Source organism: Pseudorca crassidens, chromosome 9 (genome assembly GCF_039906515.1).
Source record: "Pseudorca crassidens isolate mPseCra1 chromosome 9, mPseCra1.hap1, whole genome shotgun sequence".
Taxonomy (NCBI): Eukaryota; Metazoa; Chordata; class Mammalia; order Artiodactyla; family Delphinidae; genus Pseudorca; species Pseudorca crassidens.
Genome location: NC_090304.1, coordinates 37,707,542 through 37,734,389, shown reverse-complemented (window position 1 = coordinate 37,734,389; position 26,848 = coordinate 37,707,542). Strand labels below are relative to the sequence as shown.

General features: G+C 38.3%; 2 pseudogenes; one reads left to right on the top strand and one right to left on the bottom strand.

Annotated features, from left to right (window-relative positions):
* The window catches only part of LOC137230377 (L-lactate dehydrogenase C chain-like), a 28,729-nt pseudogene extending 19,865 nt beyond the window's left edge, over window positions 1-8,864 (top strand).
* LOC137230460 (WW domain-binding protein 2 pseudogene) lies at window positions 4,611-8,726 on the bottom strand (annotated as a pseudogene).
* Window positions 8,865-26,848: the final 17,984 nt, after the last annotated feature.

Below are 26,848 nucleotides of genomic sequence, written 5' to 3'. Positions count from 1 at the left end.
TCGGAAGACTCCAGAGTTCCACCAAAAGTTATATCAGACAGATTCTGGCAGTGCAGTTATTGTCTAGTTGGGGAGATAGATTCCTGGTGCTTCCTACTTCTCCATCTTCCTAGAATCCTCCAGTATTTAACTAGATTTTTAAACCTAGGAAACTGTTTTGTGAAAAAGCAAACTCAAAGTCATCTTCCCAGATACTCCTGCCTTTTTGGAAAGGGTCCATACCTGCTGTTAACCATTCACCCATGACCTGGGTGATTATCTTTGTATCATATATCCTTCATAGTTCCTGTGACAAGCATGTCCTAATATTTTACACATAGAAAAAAAACAAGCTTGTATACACCTATAATTACCAGGATCTATAAGATCCAATAGGTAACCAAAATCCCTCACCAGATGTTTTGGTAATTCTTAACTAATTGGACTATCTTATTTTGCCCTTTTATTTACTATCACTTGTACCTTATTAAAGTTATTGATAGATGCATTTGTGTGTTCAGTTTCTCTAAAGCAAATTTATTTCTTCTTCTAGTCAAACTATTTCCACATCAATTGGAAGTTTCAGGTCAATATCCCAAAATATCTTTTCACTGTGATAATTTTTATTGGTATGTTTCATTTTCTTAAATTTCCTTAAGGGGACCTACAAACCTTTGTTATGCCACATAGCTTTGGATAAGAGATTAAATTAATGCCTAGCAAATGAAACATATGTTAATATTACAGTATCATTTCATATCTTAACAAAAATGTCCCTTACCCATGTATTGTACCATATATTTCCAGTTACAGGGACCACTAGAGACCATTTCCCAGTAAATGCAGGAATCTAACTGATCTGGTGGCTCAGTTATAACCCAGCCACAAAGGAACATGTTTTAGCCAATACTGGTTTCCAGATGTCATGGAGTAGTCCATCTTTATAGGGAGGTCACAGTGTTAGGCTTTTGTCTGCCCAATCCCAGATAATTGTACTACAGGGACTGCTAGTTTCTTTTTCATTTGAAATACTATTGCTATAAGGGAATAGTGATTAAGATCACATTTTCCACTGTAGTCCTGTATGATTTGAATACCAAACACTGCAACACATTACAGATCAGTACTCATTCCAGTTAGTCCTCTCAACAATGCAGTGTCCAGCATTAAATTATTTGCCCCTTGTTCATTTAGCAGAGGATCTATAGTTACAAAGAATCCTCAGGATACTGCTAGTACTTATCTAAAAATGACTCAACTCTTTTATGTTATAGCCTCTGATTTTCCAGTGCCTAACTAACAATTGCAGGGGAGTGACATCATGATTTAGTAGGATGTCTTTCCAGGTTCTGAATAGAGCATTTAGTTTACAGCATGGGTCAGTCTTTGTCTTAAAATACCAGCCTTGAAACTGCTTGTTCTCTATCCTCCCTTTTACACCAGTGGTTTTAATTTCATTAGGATGGTTAATAGCAACTAAAGGATTATGTTTTTAGCCATTTTCTTCTCAACCCTCTTCTCTTTCTCAAGACATTTTGTTAATTCCTCAGAGGGTAAACCTGTCATCCAGATTCTACTGGTAAGATTTGTCCCCACTTATCTACTGCAAAGCTTTCTTCAACTCATACACCACTAGTCAATCAATCTCTAGGCAAAACTTTCCTTCCTTTCTTTTTACTTACCCCACAGAGTCTTGGTTATATTGAGGATCTGAAAGTTAATTTTAATTTTGACATCAATTCTCTTGCCCTCTAGTAGTGCCCCTGGTTTTGGATTGATAGTCAAATCACAGGACACCACAATAAGTGTAGTGCAGGCCCAACTTTCCTGTGTTGAGCTTGTCCATTTACACATCAGTGTAATTTGCTACCGAGTGTGTTGTGTGCAGTCCTGGGGCCTTAAAACTGTGCCTAGGTAGTTGCAAGACCATCTGATACAAATAATGATACTGTACATTGTGTGTTTCTTGTCCTGGATCCTTTTCTCAAAATTATATAAGAGCTAGGTTAAAACTTCTTTGTCCTTTGAGTTTTACTGTCAGTCCAAACCCGAGATCGCTGTTGGTGGCAATGCAAAAATAAAATACATATTTATTGTAGAAAATAAGAAAATTCATAAGCATAAAGAAGATAATGTCACCCTGGGGTTTCCCTGGTGGTGCAGTGGTTAAGAATCCGCCTGCCAAGGCAGGGAACATGGGTTCGAGCCCTAGTCCGGGAAGATGCCACATGGCGCAGAGCAACTACGCCCATGCGCCACAACTACTGAGCCTGTGCTCTAGAGCCCGCAAGCCACAACTGCTGAGCCTGCATGCCACAACTACTGAAGCCTGTGTGCCTAGAGCCTATGCTCTGCAATGAGAAGCCACTGCAATAAGAAGCCCACAATGAAGAGCAGCCCCCGCTCACCATAACTAGAGAAAGCCCACATGCAGCAACGAAGACTCAATGCAGCCAAAATATTAATTAATTAATTAATTAATTAAAGAAAGAAGATAATCTCACCTGCAAGCCTGTCACTCAAAAATAATCACTATTAATAATTTGGTGGATTGATATGATTCTAAAGTTCCTATAAAAATGCATTATGTTTTTTACAAGGCTGAGATAAGAAATTACATAATGTTTCATAATGTTTAGGATTATGCTATTTTCCTTTGAAAATGTATTATGAACATTTCCCCATATTTCAGTATGTTATTGATTTAATAATATATTCTTGGGAAAAATGTGTAACTTGGCTTATAATTATATAAAGTTTAAATTTACACTGGCACCTTAGTAACAATATTATGTGGTCAGCAAGATGTATATGCCAACTTTCAAGGTGATCAGAGTCTATGTTTGGATATTTAAGAAAAAATTTAAAATTAAAAGTTTCATTTTGAGTGGCACAATGACCTAATATTCCACCTTTATGATGAAAGAAGGGTGAACTATTATTTGAAGTGAATAATGAAGTTTATGAGAATAATATAGAAATTTTTACTGCCTATTCATAAATAATTTCAAGACGACATCTCTGAGAAAATTTTAAGAGTGGTATTGACATGTAGATTGCTTCAGAACAGATGCTTGAAAAATATTATGTTCTCTCTGAATCAACTTCTCATGAATTTGATTTTCTTACTTTCCACAACTGTAGTGCCTATGAGATTATCAAGCTGAAGGGGTATACCTCTTGGGCTGTTGGACTGTCTGTGACAGGTCTGATAAGATCAATTCTGAAAAATCTCAGGAGAGTGCATCCAGTTTCCACTATGGTTAAGGTAGGCTTAAATAGAATCTTCACTTATCATCTTTGTTTAAATATTGCTGAGTCTTTACTATGTGCCAGGCATTATACAAAATTTTGAGAATATGTTGGTGAACAAAATAGAGGCCCTGACCTCATAGAGTTTAATGAAAGATAGGAACTTAATAAAACAATTGCAAATATATAATAACACATTGTGTTAAGTGCTATGATGACAAACTACGAAGTTCTTAGAGTATTCAAGAAGAGAATTTACTCTGCGGAGGGGGTGTTTGTGGTGGTTAGGGAAGATTTCCTAAGGAAGTAAAATGACCTAATCGGAATAATGAGTAGAAGTTAATTTGCAAGGCTGGACTAATATTCCAAGCAGAGGGAACACATGTGTAGGGGACCTGAGGTAGATATAAGTAGAGAGCACCTGACGATCTGAAAAAAAAAAGTCAGTGGTTGAAATGCACAGAGCAAAGGGAGCAAAGGGAAGTACATGATAAGGCTGGAGGAAGTAAGCAGGGTCAGGCCACTGAAAGTCTTATAAGGGGGTCCTTACCATAAGAGCTATGGAAAGCCACCAAAGGAACTTAAGAAAGGGACTGGTTTTACAGTCTTTTTTTGTTAAAAAGATTCCTGGGGCTGTGATGGATGGAACAGATTTGAAGGGGACAAGAGTAGAGGTGGGTAAACTTGGGAAGAGGATGTGCGTTAGCTCGGAACAGAGAGGATGGTAGTAGTAGAGATGAAGAGGTGGTGGCAAATTTGAGTTATACTATATTTAAGAGGTAAAATTCATAGGTCTTGATAATGGAATGAAGTGGGAAATAAGGGAGATAAAGGTCATTCTTAGGTTTCTGTTTTGCACAGTTAGATAAATGGTTATATAATGCACTGAGGAAAGGCATATTCAAAGAGAATCAGGTTTGAAGATCATGTTTGTAGTTATGGAGAAATTGAATTTGAGGTGCCTTTGCAATATCTCAGAGGAAATAGTCAGTTAGGTACAAGCTTCTGGAATTCATAAGAGTTTGGGGTTGGAGTTATAAATATGAGCATCATCAGCATAAAAAGTGTATATCAGGGCTCTTAGTTAAAAGCCACAGAAGCCAACCCAAACTAGCTTAATAAAAAGAAGATATATTGGCTCATGTAACCGAAATGCCAAGGAGGCCCGAACCACATGCTCAAACTATATCATTAGAGCTACCTTTTCTCTCCACAATCTTGGCTCATCTTTTCACTCTTATTGGCTTCAAGCTCATGTGGACTTTTTCCATGGGGCAACAAAGATGGCCCTCAGCATCTGCAGGCTTAGAGCCTATAGTATCAGAACCCTGCCTCTCCCTTTACCCATATTAATTTCTTGATAATTGGCCTTTCTGGGATCACTTGTCCATTCCTGTGATACTTGTCAGTTCGGAGAGAGGCAGTTCCTGAAAGGAAAAGAGAGGTTCTGTCAACATTAAGAAAAAAAAAAAAAGAGAGAGAGAAAGAGATACTAGACAGGCAAAGACAGTAGATATCCCTTCCACATGGTAGCTGAAACCATGAATTTCAACGAGCTTGCCTAAGGAGAGAGTATAAAGTGAGAAGACAGATTGAGATTGAGTCTTGAGGAATTTCAGTATTAACAGCAGAGTTTATAGTGTGAGTCCACGAAGGTGACTAAGTGGTGGCCAGAGTTAAAAACCAAGAGAACATGGAATCATGGTAACCAAGTGAAAGGAGGATGCCTTAAAGATGAAAGGATTGGTTTTCTGTTCTTGATTGATGTGAAGTCATATAAAATAAGGGTTAAAATGCCAGGAAGGTAAAGTAACAGAGGTCATTGATAACCTTAGCAGATGTTTAATAAAGTAATAGAAATGAAAAATTCTGATTGGAGTACACCAGGGTTTTCTTAACTTCGGCACTGTTGATTTGGGGCTGGATAATTCTTCATTATTGGGGCTGTCCTGTGCATTGTGGGATGTTAGCAGCATCCCGGGCCTCTACTCATTAGATGCCAGTAGCATACCAGTTTTGACAATCAAAAATGTCTCCACAATTATACTCCAATAAAGATGTTAAAAAAAAAATGTCTCCAGACATTACCAAATGTCCCTTGGGAATGTTTGGTAAGGCAAAATCACCTCCAGCTGAGAACCTTTTAAGTCGACTGGAGAAAGTAAAGCCAGTATAAACAGCTCTTTTGAGGTAAGTGGCTGTGAAATTAAGGAGAGAGAGCAGTAACTGGAGAGGAAAATCAGGGCAAGGCAGGTTTTTTTGTTGTTGTTTAAAAGATAAGATGTAAAGAAGATATTGAAGATAGAAGTAATAAGCAGAGAGGGTGGGATCCAGAGCATTGGTGAAGGTATTAGTCCCAGAAAGGAGGAGGGACAACTATCTTTTTTAATAGGGGATAACAAAGAGAAGATAGGTAGTGAATCATATAGGTTGGTAAGTTTGGCATTGGAAGCATCTGATGACTTCTTTTTAGTGAAAGGAGACAAAATCATCTACTGAAAGTCAAGGGAGGTATAGAAAAGTCAGGTGTTTGAGAAGATTTGAAATCACCTTTGTAGACAGTGAGAAATAGAATTTGACAAAAAATAAAGGCAGAATTACTGTCAGGTGGATGCTTGAGGTAGATAAGTATTAATTTTGACAAAAGTTAAAGATCAGCTTTGTTGTGTGGTTTTCTCTAGGGACCTGAGTGCAGGAGTGGAGAAAGTAGATAACTGAATTCATCTGGGTTTGGGTTTTACTTGTGGAGTGTTAAAGGGGGAGAGAGAAGAGAGGAAGACAGAGAGATAGATAGAGGTGTAGGTAGTTTTGGTGTCTATACTTGTTAAAAATGAGTTTGACCTTCTGCTAAAGGGTCACAGTCAAATTCAAGACCGTTGCCCTTAAATGTTATCTACATACAAATGAATAAATTACAAAAAGAAAATGAGTAATAAAGAATTTAAGAAATATTTATAAAAATTAAAATAGGCAAAGGGTCTTAGGGTGTAGCAAAAGAGTTACAAGAAAGGAATATAAGTTGGATATGGAGGAACCTCATAACAAGGTTCAGAGTAAGATACTTGGGGTGGGAGAAGGTCCCATGAGCTAAAGAAGACAAGAAACTGGAAAGAAAGGGAATTGGTTTGTTTATCCACATGGACAATGAAGCCACCAAGGATAATGGCACAAACTGGGATAGAGAGAGAAGATTGCTAGGGTCAAAGTCTTTTATGAATGAGATGGAATACTCAAGAGGTTTGTAGACGGTCATTAGAAAGGAAAGAAGAGCTGAATAAGATGGGCCTCAAAAAATAGGGGGAATTGTTTTTGTTTTTAAGAGAGCAAGGGATTAATAATCTGGAAGAGACAGTGAGGGGTATACAGTGGATTCTACACTCTTCCTCTTTTGAGGATACAAAGGGCTGTGGGAGAATAAGCAATTACCCCCAGAGGGCTCCTGAAGAAGAGTCAGGGAGGTGTCAAATGAACGCTCCTGGAAAGAGGTTGAGTAATACGGGAATTTCATAGTCTTTACTGAACAAATCAGTGGATGAGTTATAGTTTATGGGAAATACTTAAACATTTGACATTAAGAGCAAAATCATTTGTATGCTCTTAATCTTTTTTCCCAGTTACTTCATTTCTATTACTTCACATTTTCAGCAAATAAAGTTGCCAATAGAGTTTATTTAACATTAATATATTAACTTGATTTTTTGTCAGATAAATAGGGAATTCTCTTTAAATAACCATTTCCTCACTTCACGGCCAGTCTATGAGGAAAGGAAGCAAATTTCAGTGCATCCAGGGGTCATACTGCCAACCAGGCATGACGCTTAAAGGGAAGAGGATAGGCTAAGGGGGGGGGGCAGCAGGTCATGGCAGTACACAGGGCTAGGCCAGGGCAGCCTTGGAGGTCAGGGCCCTTGTTTCCAGTCTACCCAGCAGCCCCCAAATGGCATAATGGCATGGACATACATTTCCAGTTCTAATCCAAGAAGCCCTTTCTAGCAGGAAGAGATACAGTGAAAGGAGAGAGAGCAAATTCCTGAAACACCAGCACGGAAGGCAGGAGGGCTTTTGCCCCAGCCACGCTGCCTTGTTCCTGATGCCACCCAACCCCTGGCAGCTCATGTTAAAGCTCTAAAAGGTATTGTGCTACACAGAGGGAGCAACAGAATGACCAAGGACAGGAAAGGGAAGCGGGGGCAGGCAAGTGTGACTGCAGCTGGAATGTGGCTGGGAGGGGAATGTGGGCTGACAGTCTGGTGGGACAGTGGCCTTCCATGGCGAGGCATGGACCAGAGTGGAGTGAATGTGAGTAGAGCCTGGCAGGGGACCCTGAGGAGAAGACATGTGGCTGTTCTGATGGAGATCAGGAGGTTGAGTATAAAGTGGTTACCAAAATGAGGGAGTTGGACTGCAGTGGAAAAGGTGGATAGGGAGTCCCTCTGTGGGCCACTAGAGTAAAGCAGGAACGCTGAGCTCCTGAGGAGAGCCCCAGAGACGGTGAGAGGGAAGCCTGGCTGAGTAGTGCCTGTGGGCTCTGAACTACTATGGGAAGCTGGGAGGCACCACTCCAGGGTCAAGGAGCCTCTCCCTTTCTCAACGCTGGTTCTGGTAACTTTACAGGCACAACTGGAGGAACAACAAGACTTTCCCATTGCCTCCTCCAGCCCTACATTCTGGGGTAAGAAAAGGCAATGGGTGGTAGGGGGCAGAGAGGTGTGAGAGGTCTACTGGGTCTTCCTACCTTCCAGGGAGGAGGTGGAGGCTGGTTTGTGGGCATGTAGACATTGTGTGGGTTACCCAGGTTGTAATAGGCTCTAGCAGCTGCCTCTACAGCCTTGGCTTCAGCTGCAGGAGTGGAGGGAACATCAGGGCTGCTGATGGGAGGCTCCATGGCCCTAGGATAGGGTGGTGGCCATGGCTGCACCCGTTCCATGGCCCTGTCCATCATGGAAGGTCCTGGATAGAAGCCAAGTGGTAGCCAGGAGGGCAGGAGTACATTCCACTGGTGACTAGCGGGGGAATTACGTAAACCCTGCTGAGCATGTGAGTACCTGGAAGCTTAGGCTCCACTGGAGGCTCCACCTCTGGAGGCTTGAGAAGCCACCTGTTAGCATCTGTTGTCCAAACTCAGTGGCATCCCCTCATGTAAAGATTATACAAAGCAGAGCCTGCCCAGCCACTTCCTGCTTCTGCCTTCACTGTTCTCTTGATTATTTTACACCAAACACAGCCTGCTTGATCTCACAGTCCTTCATCAGACTGCATGGCATTCTTCCGCTTAGAAAGAAATATGACAAGGGTAAGGGGTAAAATAGACAGTGCCCTTTTGGGCCCCTTTGAAGGCATCTGGCACATTCTTCATGTCCTTAAACACAAGTTCTCACATGGTCATAGGACATTAGGATGCTCTTCGTACTGTTGACGATCACTCTGCTGCCCTCCGAATGATTCTTGAGCTCCGTAGTCTCTCTGTATATTCTTATTCTGAAGCCGTCTTGCATAGCTGCTTTTCCATATCAGGTTACTGAATAATAACCTAATTTTGCCTTTTAGGGCTTATATGGAATAAAAGAAGAAATCTTTCTCAGTATCCCTTGTGTCTTGGGCCAAAATGGTGTCTCAGATGTTGTGAAAGTTAACTTGAATTCTGAGGAGGCGGCCCTTTTAAAGAAGAGTGTAAACACACTTTGGGATGTCCAAAAAGACCTGATATTTTAAAACCTTTTAATGTTCCATGTTTTATAGAACAGAAGATAGTAGACTGTATATTTTACATTTTGAAAGTATCTTCACCTGATCTTTCAAAAATAAAAGAACATTGGACCTATGACATAACTCCAGCCTCTCAAGGCTAGAAAAAGGAAATGGTAAAGGAATTTCTCTATTTCTCTATTCTAATGATACTCAACCTGTACAGATGTAAGTTATACTTCCGAAGTATGTCATATATGTAAAAGTTGTCTTCAGGTTTAGTAGAATATGTATACTAACCCATTTAATATAGAACTTATGATTCTTCTCATAAAACAACAGAATTTCTAGTACTGAAATTTCGTTTTGTGCTTTCCTCCATTAGGGCACCAGCATATTCACTTTATATTGCTTCATTAACTTTATGTGTTTATATATAATTTTTACTAAGTACTTATTTTTAAGACAATGTATATCAGAAGGAAAATAGAAATATAACTTCATGGTATAAAAAAATTAAATATCTTCAACCCTGCAAGTATTATACCAATTAATATAAACTCAAATAGTTGATTTGGTCCCTCTGTTGAAATACCACACAGGGAGTTTAGACCATCCTCTAGGTTATTCTTTTAGCAAACTACTACTATGCTTGCTGTGTTATGGTTATGAGTTCAGTATGACATGATTTCTGCCCTCAAGTATTTCACAGTGAGTATTTAGGGTACCTCATCTAACTGGTTATTGATGGATGCTTGGTAACAGTCTATTGGTAGCTCCCTCTTGGTGTCCAAGGTAGGAGTGCATGTGCTTCATACAAAAATATATATTTCCTTGATTCCACAAAGAATTTAAGGCAGCTATAGGAAATACACAGTGAAACAAAAACTAAAAAATCAGGACCAAGGTAATTTACAAATTAGACTAGGACAGGACCAGTGGGAAAAATTAGAAGGCATATATGCAGACCCTGAGGACCTACATGGCTGTAGTGGAGGCAAACCCATTTGGTCAGAGAGTTATGGTTCATTCTCTGTTATTCTTGCTATTTAATAGCTTTCATTTCAGTCATCTATTACTGAACATAATTAGTTTCCCATTATTTTGTTGTCTTTACTTTTTTTTCAACTTTTCCCTTGAATGTACAAAATATGGTCATGAGAGTTTAGTTAGGATGGGGGGAGGGGAGTCTTCTGTGGATTTTGCCTCGTTTTAAGCTCCTCTCTTACACCAAATTAAGCTTCATTTTAGGAGATCCTTGCAGAGATCAAAAAGCTTCAAAATATACTTTCTACGGGGAATATTCTAGGAAATAAAACTGCTGTACATCATGTGTTCTCAGCTGGAGCAATATTGCCCCAAGGGGGTGAAAATTGGTTCTTGGGGGGGGGGTTGGTGAAAAAAACCTTTGATATTACAAGGGTTTGGCTCTCCAAAGCTCAACCCTACCAGACAAAAGTCTCACTCCATAATATTTAATCTCATGCTGTGGGGGCAGGTGAGGGAGCTGAACGATTAGGGTTAATGTCTGAAGAAGCTCTTGAGGGAAAGATAATGAAAAAAGGCTGAGAAACAGTGCTGTACATTTTGTAAAAGAATTTGTCAGATGTGTATTATGTTTTATGATTCACAAATGAGTAAGAAAACAGTTTGGGTAGAATGTGGTGGGAGAAGAGAAGTGGAAACCTTGGTTCATCCCCAATTAACGGATGAGAGGGGGATTTTATTAGATTCTACATTTAACGACTTCATAAATAATGAGTTGTAGAAATGGTTTTCAATTGTATATATGGTTATCAATTAGCACTGCCCTGATCAAATTCTTAGGGTTTTGTATCTTATTTAAAAATCTCCTTTGCATAGAGGGTTTAAATTAAATGCTTTTTCTACTTCAGCTCGTATTGGGGTGGTAAACAGTAGCCCTGAGATCCCTTTCTCCCACGGCCCTGGTGAAAAATTCCCAATCAGGAGTCAAAAAGCCCTTATCCGATACATCTAGACAAGATTTCGTTAGAAATAAATTTACCTGGGCTCCCTGGTGTTCCTTGCCTCTCTGGGCAAGGAACACTCCGTTTGAGAGCAGAGTCCCTCTAGTTCAGTGTGCCTGCCAGCCAGGCAGAAACCCGCCAGCCACAGCAACCTCAACCTGCAACAGGTGCAGGCGCAGTGCCTTTAGGGCTCGCCTCCTGGCCTCGCGCCTGCACCTGGCGCGCTTGGCCCCCGCGAGGTCCGCACGGGCTGGGCGCCGCCTTACGCAGCCTCAGTAGCCAACGGTTTTCCTCCTCTGAGCTTCAACCAGCTTCCCCTCCGCTTTCCTCCATTTTCTTCCTCTTCCTTGGGCGGCCATGAGCTGGGCCGCGGGAGTGCTGCGGGCTAGCGGGAGAGTGGGCGCCGCCGGAGTGTATGCTTTTTGCTTGGCGTTGACTCTGGGTCCCCTGCAGGCGGCATGCATCCCCCTGAGGGGCGGCTGGCCCTTCACCCGTGTGAGGGTGGCCAGGAGTACCGCGCGCCTGGACGTCCTAGGCCCAGAGCCTGGGGACGGTGGGCTCGTGGACCCTGGGCTCGGTCCTGGAGCTAAGAGCTGGGGGACGAGAAGAATGGGGGCGCGGGGGGCGGAGGGAAGGAAGAGCAGAGGCTTCAGGGCAAAGGCTGAAATAACTTTACCGGTGGTAGGTCTCATTTTTGGTGGAGGAGACCCTTTTCCTTCCTTCACTCCCTCCCAACCCCTCTTCACTGTACCCACCTTCCTCCTCCTCCCCTTGGTTTGCCTCCTGGATGCTGGGCTGCTGGTCATTGTCGTTCCCTGTGTGTCTGCAGCGCCTCCTTACCCGCCGGGGCCCAGGAGTTCTCTATATGCCCCCTCTCACTACAGACCAATTCCAGATCAATCGGAAGTGGCTTTGCGGCTTTGCCGTTTTTCCTCAAGATGGCGACTGTCAAGCGTGACTTCTAAGATTTTCGCTTCAGAAGAGGCCGTTCATCCCAGTAAGGAAGTGGATCAGTTGCTATGGCCTGTGCATCTTATTAAAAGTAAGTTATACGCCATTCTCAAGTTAATCCAAATCAGCCCCTTAAGAAGAAAAAAAATTAAGGTTAGGGGATCATATATAAGCGAATTCGTGATAGTAGAAATTAGCTATGCCAGAGAGCCATTTGGGCATTTTGCCTTTAAATAAAAAGTTTTTTTCCATCTGCCTGTGCTGCTTTGCTCCATGGCTGCTTCCCAGCACAGTCAGCTGTAGCCCCAGGGAAGCACCTGTTGTCCAAGAGCAGTCGGTAGCTTGCCGCTTCAGCTCTGGACAAGTATCAAGTGCTTTGACACATGTAAGAAGGTATGTGGCATTTTCAGAAGGTAGCGTGGTCCTCAAGTGAGTTACTGGTATTTTACATCAGCAAAATAGCTCAATTTTTGAGAGGTTACACACAAACTTTCTCTTTATGCATTTTATTCTTTTAGAATAAAATAAATACATGCTGCTGTAATAAAATTGCCTTTAATCACTTAAGCCTAACCTTGACTCAAGCAGTGAATGCCTGTAAATATAATAAATGAAAAAAGTTAGTATTTTTATAACATAAAACAGTATCATTTATAGCTTGTCAATCGCATTTTGTCATCCAGCAAAAATAAAAAGCCTGGTAGAGAATTTCATACCTGCAAATGATGGAGACTATTTTTGTTAAGACTGTCAGAATTTACTAACCACAGTTACGACATACAGCCCAAAGAATGCAGTCATCTCCTTATCATGTTAATTGTTCTCTTTTGAAGATGTGTTGTGTTGACTAATTGAACAGTAATTCAAGTAGAGTGTCTCAGGAGAAACCACTTGAGCTCTGTCTTTGGCGTCTGGCTGGCGGCTCTGAGCATTACCAAAGGCTCTGACTCGCCCTGACTTTGTGTCGTCTTTTACAGGCCTCATTTTCCGCGCACGGCTTCATTCCCAGTGGGCTGGAAACAACCTAAGGTTGTGTTTTGTTTGGGAGTTGTTTGGTCAGGACCTTTTGAACAGTACTGTCCCAATGAAGTACTAGATATTATTTATGTAAGAATGAGTCTTTTTAACAATAATATCCTTTCAGAAATTTCTCACTACTTTGTAACTGCATGACTTAACCTGGTGATAAAAGCAGTTATTAAAAATCTACCTTTTCCCCCACCCCCCAGAAAAAGTTATGTGCTCTGTGCCATTGGGTTAACCAAGTTTTCCTTAGTTGGAGGCAAGGCCACCACATACCATTGTGCAGGTTGTGTCTAGTTTAAGAGGTGAGTGGGGGCCTATCCAGCTCCTGCTGGCTTAACCCAGAGGAACAGGTGCTCTCTTCTAATTGTTCCACCCAAAGGGGGCTGCTTTTTCTAGTTCTTATGATGGTATCCTATGTGTTAGAAGCGTCTGTATGTGAAAGCATCTTGACATTTCACTTTCACTCATGTGGTGATACTATGAGGTCCCCCTTTGCTTGACTAGGAAACTCTGCTCACAAGTAAAACAACTGGAGAAATAGGGGGCAGAAAACGAGTGTGCAACTTGTCAGTTGTGGTAGGTGTCCTACTAGTAACAAATACAATAATCCTTTTCCTTTAAAAATCTCTCTCCCATTTCCTGGTCTCTATTTTTATTTCCCTTCCTTCTTTATTCATGTTAGGTTAGTTTTAGTGTTTAGTTTTCTTAGTATTGATGTAGCTAATAAAGTTATCTTCCACTTTTAATGGAGAGACACAGGACTAAAAAGATCTGACCCTATTCTAAGAATATTACCCTGATCTGAACACATAACGTTTTGGTAAATCATAATAAACTCTTTTAGCTATGATTTGCTTTTATTAATGGAATATCTATAAGATTTCTTCAAGCTACCTTTCTGTAGCCTTTAATCCTGGCATGATTTATTGGATTTAAAGGATTAGGCCTGGATTTCACGTCTGAATGACATAAGGCACTGAGAGCATCAGGTACTGTCACCTGCTGCTTCAAGCAATCATATGAGTTCCTCATGACTCATTTTGTCCTACCAGCTATAATGCCTTTGTCAGCAGTGTCCTCATTGCTGAGAAGAATACACATACATGAAAACCAACACATTCGTTTACAACATTGATTATAATGAGAATAACAGTATGCTTTGTATACATTATCTAACAGCCCTGAAAAGTAATTATTAGATCTACTTTATAGAGGAGAAAAAAGCCACAGACTGTCTCAAGTTACCTGAACAGATAAGTGTATATAGATAATATATACATAATACATTGTCATTAACTAAAGTCCATACTTTAGTTTTTACCTAATGTTCTTTTTCTGTTTTAGTATCCCTTCCAGGATACCACATTACATTTAGTTATTCATGTCTCCTTAGACTCCTCTAGACCATGACAATTTCTTTTTTAGGCTTTCCTTGTGTATTTTTGTTTCCCCAGCCACGCCACGCGGCTTGCAGGATCATAGTTCCAAGACCAGGGGTTGAACCCAGGCCCTGGCAGTGAAAGCACTGAATGCTAACCATTGGGCCGCCAGGGAATTCCTGAGGCTTTCCTTGTTTTTGATGACTTTGGCAGTTTTGAGGAGTACTGGTCAGATATTCTGTAGAATGCTCCTCTGTTGGAATTTGTCTGGTGTTTTTCTCATAGTGAGACTGAAATAATGGATTTTGGGGAGGAAGACACAGAGGTTAGGTAGCATTTTCATCACATCATTTCCAGAGTACATACTATCAACATGATTTATTACAGTTGATGTTGACCTCAGTCACTTGCTGAGGTACTGTTAGGTTTCTCTACTGTAAAGTTACTCTTTTTTCCGTCTTTGCATGCTGTGCTCTTTGGAAGGAAGTCTCTGTACAGCCCACACTTAGGGAGTGGGGAGTTATGTTCCCTCTCCTTGGGAGTAGAGTATCCTCCTGAATTATTTGGGTTTCTTCTGCATGGGAGATTTGTCTTTTCTCTCCTTTTTATTAATTCATTCAGTCATTTACTAATATCAGTATGGGCTCATGAATTTTATTTTATATTTTGGGTTATAATTAAGCGCATCTTTATTTTGTTTCTCAAGTCGTTCCAGCTTTGGCCGTTGGGAGCTCATTCAGTCGACTACTGTGTCCCTTTGACATACCCCCATCAACATAGGGTTTTTGTTTAGTTTGAGCACTTCTGTAGCTTCTGGCATATAAGATCTTGCAGCTTCTTCATGTCATATATTTTCTGCTTCAGTTGTAAATCAACCTTTTTTTTTTCCCCAAGGAGCCCTGATTCCTTTTATTGGAGTATGATATTATAACCCAAGATCTGAATGCTAGGTGTGCTCATTTCTACACAGAACATTTTAAAAACTATCTTTCAAAGGTAATTTTATCAATAGTGTAATTCTGTCCATGCTACTATAATCTTTGTAAATAATTTAGAGTATCCAGAAAGCATTGGCATCTCATTAGGCAACAACGTTTTCCTTGTGATACAGTTTAGACTTCTAGGCTAATAAATTATAATCAAATCAGCCAAGCACTTTAAATTTCCATTAATTAGAATAAAGTAAAAAGATCCAACAATATAAGTTGGACATGTACTTAAATTATGGATACTTGATCATTTATTTCTAAGTACTAGCTCAAAGCCATTGGTTTTTTTCAGTGAAGATTTTAATAATATTATATATTTAATAATATATAATGAATATAATATGTAGTTATTTACAACATTATTTTTCAAAAGGTGATACATTCACAAGGTTAAAAAATAAAAGTAATATAAAAAGATATACATAGTATGTATAGCTGATTCACGTTATTATAAAGCAGAAACTAACACACCATTGAAAAGCAATTATACTCCAATAAAGATGTTTTTTAAAAAAAAAGATACACGTAGAGAAGTCACACTTTCATCCTGTTTCCATCCAACCTTTCCCCTAAATTCCACTTTAGGAAACCATTTGTCAGTTTCTTATGTATCCTCTAGAGTTTCTTTTGCAAATACAATATATAATTTTCCTCCTTTATTACATATTAAGTAGCATGCTAGAAATATATAGTACTGATTCCTTTTTGCATGTAACATTGCTTGATAAAAGAACTGTAAAATTTTAGAGTTGGAAAGGGCCCTATATTTTAACCTATTTATTGAAAAAACTTTTATTGAGCTTCTATGTGCCAGGTTAATGCTAAGCACCAGATGAGTGAAAATGAATGACTTCCTCTTCTCTAGGAGCTCGTAGTCCGGTGAGAAATTCCTTCTACAGAATCCCTTCTTTATCATTGTGCAGCCTCAACTTAAATTGAAGAGGTGTTCACTACCTTCAGAGACTGTTCTGTTTATTAAATGGCTTCTCTGTTTGTTTTCCTAATTGTGAGCTGAAGCTTTCCTCCTTGTAGCTTGTATCTCTTCTAGTTTGGACTTTTATATCATGATGACATGTTGAACAGATTCAGTATGTCTTCCCTGAGCCTGATAATTCATAAGGTAGATATAGATTGCCAGTGTAAGAATTTTCTTTCATTCTCCAGTTAATCCAGAAGCCCCCTCTCCCACTTGACTAATGTCTTTTTAGGGCTTGAGTGATGAACTTGCCTTTGTGGATGCTGATGAAGGCAAATTGATGGGTGAGACAGTGGATCTGCAGCATGGCAGCCCTTTCATGAAAATCCTAAATATTTTTTTCCAGCAAAGGTTACTATCATAGCTAAATACCATAAATATTCTAATAGTACATTAATAAATATCTAAGAAAATCATATCTTTATATCATGACTTCCCCAATTGTTATAAAGTTGGTTGCTCCCTACCCTGTAGTCTCATAACATGTTCAGATTTCATTAGGTTGTACTTAATTTGTTTACAGGGCTTCCTACAGCACCAGACTGAGTTCCTGTGAGCAGCAGTAATAGTAATTATCATGACAGTAATCATTAATTGATTGCCCATTTTGTGCCAGCCACTGAGCTAAAGCACTTTATTTTATTTAATAACCTCAGCACAATTCTGTGATGTTTCATAGATGATGCATCTGCACATCAAGGTTAAATAAAAGTGATGGAGTAAAGATTTGATCCCTTTGTTTTGACTCAAAAGCCTAAGCTCTTAACTACTGTACTTTATTTACTTGGCACCCAGGAGGTAATTGTATGAACAAATGAATGAACCAATATCTCCCTGTTCAAGGGTCTTTTCATACCACATCTATCTCTAAGTAAACATTCTCATTTACAGAACAATGTACATTTTGACCTTTTATTCTATAAAGTGCAAGAGGTATGTATGTTAGGAGGTTGTTAAAACAAATGTACAAGGAAAATTTAGTACTAATTTCCTAAAATTAAGAGTGCCCTGGGCATTGTAGAAGATCTGAGGGAGCTCACTCTTTAGTAAGAAGTGTGGTGATTGAGCTGGACAGGAAATGTGTACTTAAATTTTAGATGTTTTCTCCCATAATGTTTTCTATTCAAATCTTTCCCCAGATTACTTTGTCACTGCAAACTCAACATAGTGATTATCACAGCAGGTGCAGGCCACATAAAGAGAAACATACCTTGATTTAATCCAGAGAAATGTGTTCGTGTTTAAATTAATGATTTCCAGTATTATCTAACACAGTCTCCACTGCAAAGTGATTATTGTTTCCAATCCAGGCCACCTTTATTTTGGCTGTGCAGTGAATAATAATTTTTTTTGAGTGGGGGGGTGGGTTTAGTAACTTGGTAGAGAAAAATAATGGGCATTAAACTCTAAACTACCGATATAGCCAGAATAGTTTCCTGTTTTGTTAATTTAACATGTATTTTGCATAATCAGTGTGTGTACCATAATGAAGATTTCTTTAAATACTAGCGTATATGAAGATAATTTGCGGAATCATAGTGTGTAAGTCCAAGTTTTACAAACTAAAGACTTCCATATCTGAGCTGTTTTCCGGATTGCTGAGGGTGCTGAAGTGAAAGCACAGTACTTTATTGACTAACCCTCCAAGATTGTACTAGACTCCTCACTGGTACATGCACAAAGTGGACAAATTTAAGATATACTTTGGAAATAAAACATGCAGGACCACTGACAGATTTTGTATAGTGAGGGACAGGAAAGAGTAAAAAATGACTTCTGGATTTTTACCTTGAGCGATTGATTGGATGGTAGTTCCATTTACCTGGATTGTGATGCTCTCAAGGAGGTGGGAGTCAGTGAAGGAAGTAGGAGGGAGTGTTGAGTTTAGGGGGAGAAAAACCAAGATTTCCAATTGGGACATGTTAAATTTGAGATATCTGAAAGGATACTCAGGAGATATCAAACAGGTAGCTGGTAGCTGATTATGAATCTGGAACTCAGAAATCTAGGTTGTGATATTCAGCCAAATTACTGTATTTTTAAAAATGCATTTATTTATTTATGGCTGCGTTGGGTCTTTGTTGCTGCGTGCGGGCTTTCTCTAGTTGCGGCGAGTGGGGGCTACTCTTCGTTGCGGTGCGTGGGCTTCTTATTGCGGTGGCTTCTCTTGTTGCGGAGCATGGGCTCTAGGCGCACAGGCTTCAGTAGTTGTGGCACATGGGCTCAGTAGCTGTGGCTCGTGGGCTCAGTAGCTGTGGCTCACGGGCTTAGTTGCTCTGCAGCATGTGGGATCTTCCCAGGCCAGGGCTCGAACCCGTGTCCCCTGCATTGGCAGGCGGATTCTTCACCACTGAGCCACCAGGGAAACCCACTCTCAGCTCTTCTATTCAACATAGTATTGAAGTCCCAGCCACAGCAATTAGACAAGAAAAAGAAGTAAAAGGTATGCAGGCTGGAAGGGAACAGGTAAAACTGTCACTATTTGCAGATGACATGATACTCTATGTAGAGAATAATAAAGACCACACAAAAACTATTAGAACTAACAAATGAATTCAGCAAGGTAGCAGGATACAAGTTAATATGCAGAAATCAGTTACATTCTCTACACTAACAATCAAATATCAGAGAAAGTTAAAAAAAATCCTGTTTAAAATTACATTAAAAAAAAAACAACCTGGGAATAAACCAAGGAAGTGAAAGACTTATATGCTGAAAACCATAAAACATTGATAGAGGAAATCAAAAATGATTCAAAGAAATGGAAAGCTATCCCATGCTTTTGGATTGGAAGAATTAATATTGTTTAAATAGCCATACTACCCAAAGCAAGCTACAGATATAATGTGATCCCTGTCAGATTATCCATGACATTTTTCATAGAACTAGAACAAATAATCCTAAAATTTATATGGAACCATAAAAGACCCAGAATTGCCAAAGCAATCCTGAGGAAAAAGAACAAAGCAGGAGGCATAACCTTCCCAGACTTCAGACAGTACTGCAAAGCTACAGTAATCAAAACAGTGTGGTATTGGCCCCAAACCAGACATATGAATCAATGGAGCAGAATAGAGCCCAGAAATAAACCCACACACCCATGGTCAATTAATCTATGACAAAAGAGGGAAGATTATACAGTGAGGAAAAGACAGTCTCTTTAGCAAGTGGTGTTGGGAAAGGTTGACAGCTGCATGGAAATCAGTGAAGTTAGAACACAGCCTTACACCACACACAAAAATAAACTCAAGTGGCTTAAAGACTAAAATATAAGACATGACACCATAAAACTCCTAGAAGAGAACATAGGCAAAGCATTCTCTGACATAAATCGTACCAATGTTTTCTTAGGTCAGTCTACCAAGGCAATAGAGATAAAAGTGAAAATAAATAAATGGGACCTAATCAAACTTACAGTCTTTTGTACAGCAAAGGAAACCATCAACAAAAAGACAACCTATGGACTGGATGGAAATATTTGCAAATGATATGACTGACAAGGGCTTAATTTCCAAACTATAGAAACCGCTTATACAACTCAATAACAAAAAAACAAACAACCCAATCAAAAATTGGGCAGAAGGCCTAAACAGACATTTCTCCAAAGAAGACATACAGATGGCCAATAGGCACATGAAAAGATGCTCAACATCACTAATCATCAGAGAAATGCAAATCAAAATGACAATGAGATATCACCTCACACAGGCCAGAATGGCTGTTATTAAAAAGTCTATAAATAACATGTTGAAAGGGTGTGGAGAGAAGGGAACCCTCCTACATTGTTGATGGGGATGTCAGTTGGTGCAGCCATTATGGAAAACAGAATGGAGGTTCCTCAAAAAACTAAAAATAGAATTGCCATATGATCCAGCAATCCCACTCCTGGGCATATATCCAGAGAAAACTATAATTTGAAAAGATGCATGCACCCCTATAGGGTTCATAGCAGCACTATTTACAATAGCCAAGACATGGAAACAACCTAATGTCCACTGAAGATGAATGGATAAAGATGATGTGGTTGTGTGTGTGTGTGTGTGTGTATGAAATAAAGAATGAAATAATGCCAACATGGATGGACCCAGAGATTATCATACTGAGTGAATGGTTTAAGAAGATAATGGCACATATATACAATGGAATATTACTCAGCCCTAAAAAAAGAATGAAATATTGCCATTTGCAGCAACATGGATGGACCTAGAAGAATATCATACTACATGAAGTAAGTCAGACAGAGAAAGACAAATATTATATGATATCACTCCTATATGGAATCTAAAAGAAATGACATAAATGAACTTATTTACAAAACAGAAATAGACTCACAGACATAGAAAACAAACTTATGGTTACCAAAGGGGAGAGGGAGGTAGGGAGGGATAAATAAGGATATGGGATTAACAGATACAAACTACTATACATAAAGTAGATAAGCAACAAGGATTTACAGTATAGTGCAGGGAACTATATTCAATATCTTATAATAACCTATGATGGAACACAATTTGAAAAAATACATATATACAACTGAATTACTTTCTGTACACCTGAAACTAACACAATATTGTAAATCAACTATACTTCAATTTAAAAAAAAACTAAAATAGGATAATGACCCCAAAATACAGATAGTACTAAAAAAAAAAAAGTGTGTCTCTTCTAGAGAGCAATATAGTTAGACCTCATTTTATGCAGTGTGAAAATCTCTGCCTTTTGAATGGACTGTTTATTCACATTAACTGTTACTGTGATATGTTTGGATTTATGCCTGTCATTTTGCTGTTTGTCTTGTGTCTTCTTTTGTTCCTTGGTTTCTCCTTTACTGACTTTTTTTGCATTTTCTCAAGTACCATTTTAATTAATTAATTTTAAATTATGTTTTTTGAGGGTTTTTTTTTTTAGTGGTTGCTCTTGGGGTTACAATATCAGCTTAAGGTACCTGGATGTACTTCACATTTTTGCACACTTAATTCCAATAAAATATAGAAACTTTGCTCCATTGTAGCATCAATCCCTCACCCACTTTTGTGCTATTATTGTTGTATATGTCTATATGTATTAAAAATTCAACAGTACAGTGTTATAATTGTTGCTTTATATAATCTTAAGTCTTTTGTAGAAGCTAAGACAAAAATATATGAACTTTTTAATATTAACTTTCTTATTTTTCATTTTTGGTATTCATTTCTTTGTCGAGATTTGAGTTACTGTCTGCTGTCACTTCCTTGCTCTACTCTAGTATCTTTCCCTTCCTCTTCTGGTTGTTATTGTCAAATACCTTCTATCTGTATATCTTGTAGGCCCAACAATAAATTTTATATAGTTTTATGCAGTTGTGTTTTAAATAAGAGGTAGGTGTATGTGTGTGTATGTATGTATACACACACACAAACATTTTTATAAATAAATTATATTTCACTATTACCAGTGCTCCTTTCTTCATGTTGGTATGAATTGCTGCCTGGTATCACTTCCTTTCAGCCTGAAGAAACTTCTTCAGTATCTGTTGTAAGGCAGGTCGGCTGCTAGCAGTGAATTCTCTCAATCTTTATTTATTTGGGAATGTCTTTATTCTGCCTTCATTTTTGAAATATAGATTTGCTACATATAGTATTCTTGGTTGAGTTTCTCTTCCAGCACTTTGAATGTCATTCAACTGTCTTCTGGCCTCCATTGCTTCAGATTAGAAGTTAGCTGTTAACTTATTTTCTTTCTCTGGTATGCAGTGAGTCTGTTTTCTCGTATTTCCAATATTTTCTCTGTGGCTTTTGACAGTTCAACTATGGTGTGTCTAAGTAAGAATCCCTTTCAGTATATCCTACCTGGAGTTCCTTAAACTTCTTGAATGTGCAGATTAATGTTTTTCATATTTGGGAAGTTTCACCCATTATTTCTTTGCATGTGTTTGCTCCTTTCTCTCCTCTCCTTCTGGTACTACTATAACGCATGTTGGTATGTTTAATGGTCTCCCAGAAGTCTCTGTTATTTCTTGTTTTCTTTCTGATCCTTAGTTTCTATAGTTTACAAATTACCAGACATTTTCTATTAGACCTACCATCTCCAAATAAGGCCTTTTTTCTATACTTAAGACCTTTACCTTTTCCTGTCCTATTGCATTGGCTGGGAGGATCTCCAGTAAGATGTTAAATAGAAACAGTGATAGTGGGTATATCCTTGTCTTGTTCCTGACTGTAATGAAAATACTTTTAATTTTTCTTCATTATTTGTAGTTTGTTTTGGATTTTTGATAGATATCTTTTGAGGTTAAGTTTCCTTTTCTTCTTAGATTGTTGAGTTTTACTTTTATTAAACCCTAATGGATTTGGAACTTCATCAGGTTTTTGTACAATTCAAATAATCTTTTTCTTTAAATCTCACATGGTGTAATATATTAATATATTTTCTGATATTGAACCATCTTTGCATTTCTGGGGTAAAACTTCCTTGGTCAGGAAATATTTTTCAAAAACCCCACTTAAGTATATTTGCTAATATTTTATTTAGTACTTGTGTATCTGTGTAAATAAATAATATGAGTTTACTATTTTTTATCTGGTCTTTGCTCAGTTTCGGTATCAAGGTTTTACTATATCCCCACCAAAAAATTTTTTCTGTTCTCTAATAAAATAGGTTGCATAAGAACAAACTGTTCCTTGAAATTTTGATATAACTTGTTTGTAAAACAGTTGAAAGGGTGAGGGGCTAGATTTTTGTTAAAAGTTCATTAATGTAATTTGTTTATTCAGATTTTCCATTTCTTCTTAAGTCATTTTAGGAATTTTTCTAGCTGTCCATTTCATCCAAGTTTTATACTGGCATGTGTTTCATATTTTATGACTTTTTAAACCTTTACTGTGTTTGTGCTTACCTCTCCTGTTTCCTAATATTATTTGTTGGGGACACTGTGCCCTCGTTTTGCTAGATGTTCTTCTAACTTATTAGTCCTCCTCTCCCCAAGAATTATTTTCTATTTTATTGATACTGATGTTTTTAATCTTACTACTTTCTGCTTATTTTTTAAAACTTCCTTTTACTTTATGGTTAGTAACTTTTATCCTTGATCTTTCTTGTTTTTTTAAAAAAATGCATTTAAGAATATAAACTTAACAGTAAGTACCACTTTTTCTTTTGTTTTGTGGCACTTTTATTGTCATTCAGGTATAAATATTTTGTAATTCCTAGTTTTATTTTCTCTTTAACTCAGCAAGAGTATGCTTTTAGCTTTGAAACATTTTAAAATTTGTTATATGGTGGTTGATTCTAACATAGCTGAATTGAGATCAGAGAAATGCAGGTTAACATCCACTCTTTGAAATCTGTTAAGGCTTCCTTTGTGACCTAGTTAATAGTTTTTGTAAATGTTCCTTTATGTATTTGGGGGGTGGGAATGGACTTAATTGGATGATCTTTCTATATCCATTCACACTTATTGATTTGGTTTAGTTTTACTAAATTACAAATTTTTAATTATTACTGATCTGTCAGTTTCTGATAAAGGTAGTTACTCAAATCCACCTAGCGTTTCCCGATTTTTTTCCAATATATTTTGAGGCCACTTCAATGAGTTGCATCTAAGTTCATGATTATTATGTATTGTTGGATTGTTTCATATATTATGTAGTATCTCTGTGTATCCTTAATAATGCTTTTTTATTTTTGAAATTCTCTTTTGTTTGCCATTATTGTATCTGCACTAACTTTCTGGCTAATAGTTACCACTTTTTAAATTCAATGAGAAAAAAATTCTGATAAAATAATGTTTAAAATAGTTCACATACCCAAAACATCAGACTATGCCAAATTTTTTTCCCTTGCCTAGTGGGACTAAGGCCTGATTATGTTTTGCCTGACAGTTATATTCCATGTATACTTGTTTCTCTGTTTCCCTCTTAACTAAGCTTTTTGCTCTAAATGGATTATTCTCTGAGAAAAATTATTTCAAAGACTTGATAAGGGATATTGATTTGTGTTTCTTAAATTTTTTTTAATGGCATGAATGAATGTGTTTCTGCACAAATGTCTATACAAAGTAGCAACAAAAGGTTTTCATAATTTATTTCTATTGGGTAGATATTGTTGAAACTATGGTATAACTGGAGTTGGACAGAGAACTGTTTTTGTTCCCCCCAGCGAAACATCAGACTTAGTTTTAATTTAGATAAACGTAAAAAAGTTCATCATTTAAAGTGAGAACTTTTTCTGTCTTGAATTTTTTCTTCTCAGTGGGTATCTTAACTTTGTAGCATGGAAGTTAAGAGCATTTCCCCAAAACTGTGGTTATTGGGAGTGGCTGTAATCTGTCCACTGCCCCTTTCCATTTCTTGACTGGGCAGAGGCTTGGTGTCCACTCTGAAAGCTGTCATGGTTTGTCCTTTTAGAGCACAGAGACTCAAGTGGTAAGCCTAAAAGTACCACTGAGCTGTGCACACTCTCTGAAATATATTTAGACTGTATTGATCATATATTTAATCATAAAGTAAAATACCTCCTGGGTGAAAGGACTTTTATTCTACTTTAGGTCCTTTTAGTAGTGTTTTAATTTTTAGCACATTATTTTTTATAATAAAATAACTTACCAGAAATACAAGTTTGAAAAAAATGAGAATGTTACTACAATCCTACATATATGTACAATTAAGATTATAAGGCTTTCTTAACACAGCACTAAGTAACAAGATGTAGTTTACATTTAACTTGGGATACTCTAGTTCAGAAAGGTCAGTATTGTTAATTCAAGTAACATGAATTCTTCCTATTAACTGGAGAAAATTAAAGGGAAGAGGAGGAGGGGTGCTAATATGATAGCAGTCCTTTTTATCTTACTTTCTTCTGGCTAAGAACCCTTGAAATCGATCTAATACAAACCCCTGGCTATGGAAAAGGACTTGAAGTGATAAAAGTTAAATCTTAATAATTTATAGTTGAAAATTTCAAAACTGTCACTTTCTTGTTTGGAGAATCTCTGCCAAGACGATAGAATTATGGGCTCCATCCCTTAAGATTTTGATTTAGCTGATTTGGGGTAGGGCTTAGACATCTGAATTTTTGATAGTTTTGTTGAGTGTTCCTAGTTATAAACCACTCAGGGCAATTGTAACAGTTTTGCTAAGGTTAAAAAAAAACAACCACCACCTGTTATATAATACTATGTAATGAATGGATTTGGGGGTATCTTTTTCTTAGTTCCTGTGTGGAGTGGAGTGAACATTGCTGTGGTCTCTCCAAAGGTTCTGAACTCAGATAAAGGAACTGATAAAGACCTGAGCAGAAGGAAAATGTCCGCAAAGTAGTGGTTGCCAGGTAGTATGTTTTTGTTTATTTTTTTTGTTATTTTTCTGTACGCGGGCCTCTCACTGTTGTAGCCTCTCCCGCTGCGGAGCACAGGCTCCGGACACACAGGCTCAGGGGCCATGGCTCACGGGCCCAGCCGCTCCGCGGCACGTGGGATCTTCCCAGACCGGGGCACGAACCCGTGTACCCTGCATCGGCAGGCGGACTCTCAACCACTGCGCCACCAGGGAAGCCCCCCAGGTAGTATGTTTTGTATTTTCAGTACCTTGGAAGTTAGCTGTAAGCCTGAATTGTGCCAGAGGGATGAGACTTGGGTCCTTTAAGTATATGTTGTTGTATCTGCCGGACTTTTCTTTCCTTAGCACTTCTACTTTTATTTTGGTGTGATCATATTCACATTATAAACTCTTAAGCAGTTAGGGACTAGACTAAGTCTGTCTCACTCACTGCTGAGCCTAACCCAGTATCTACCATATAGTAGGCACTCACTTGTTAACTGACAATATATTTTTTCTAATTGTTGCTATATATTCTTTACAGTTGATAGTAAAATTGGTTTCACATTAACTTTTGGATCTCCGTACTTACCGTCATAACTGTTTTCCTACCTTACATAACCAACTCCTATAAGAAATTCCTAGGAGAAATTATTGATGGAAACATTTCAGATTTGTGGCATTGTCAGGCTGCCGCAATATGGATGTTCAAAGACAAGTATTTCTTCTAAAATTAACTTATGTTCATGATTTCTTCCAACTCCACAGTGGCTGTGAGGTGATTAAAAAGAAATGGGGTGTTGCCCTACCTGTGTTGATTTAACAGAAAGTATTCTGAAGAATCTTAGGAGTGCATCCAGTTTCCACCATGAGTAAGGTAGGATATTTATGTTTGAAAAAATATTTAATATCAACATAAGATAGAGGTAAAAGAGCATTGAAGAAAATGTTTGAAGTTGATCTTATGGAAGCACCTCTCTTCCTAAAATCTGTTCTTTGCTGCTGCTGCTGAAGAGACAGAGACAAAGGGATGGTGGTAGAGGAGGAAGAGGCCTACCTTTGTAGACCTTTGTCCTGGCCTAGTGTGGTATTTCTTATACATTCTATTAGATAAAAGTCTTATTGCATCTTTATTATTTAACTGAGTGAACTAGCTCTACAAATATCTAGTAACATTGGGAACCACTGTGGTAGTTCTTGCCACATTTTGAGTTGTTCTCTAGCAGTTTCAATGAGGTCCAGTGAAGAGACCTAAGAAAGAAGCACTGATCTCAAAAGTATTAGCAGTTGGTCTCCTGGGGAGGGGGAAGTTGGGGCCTGGGTAAGATCC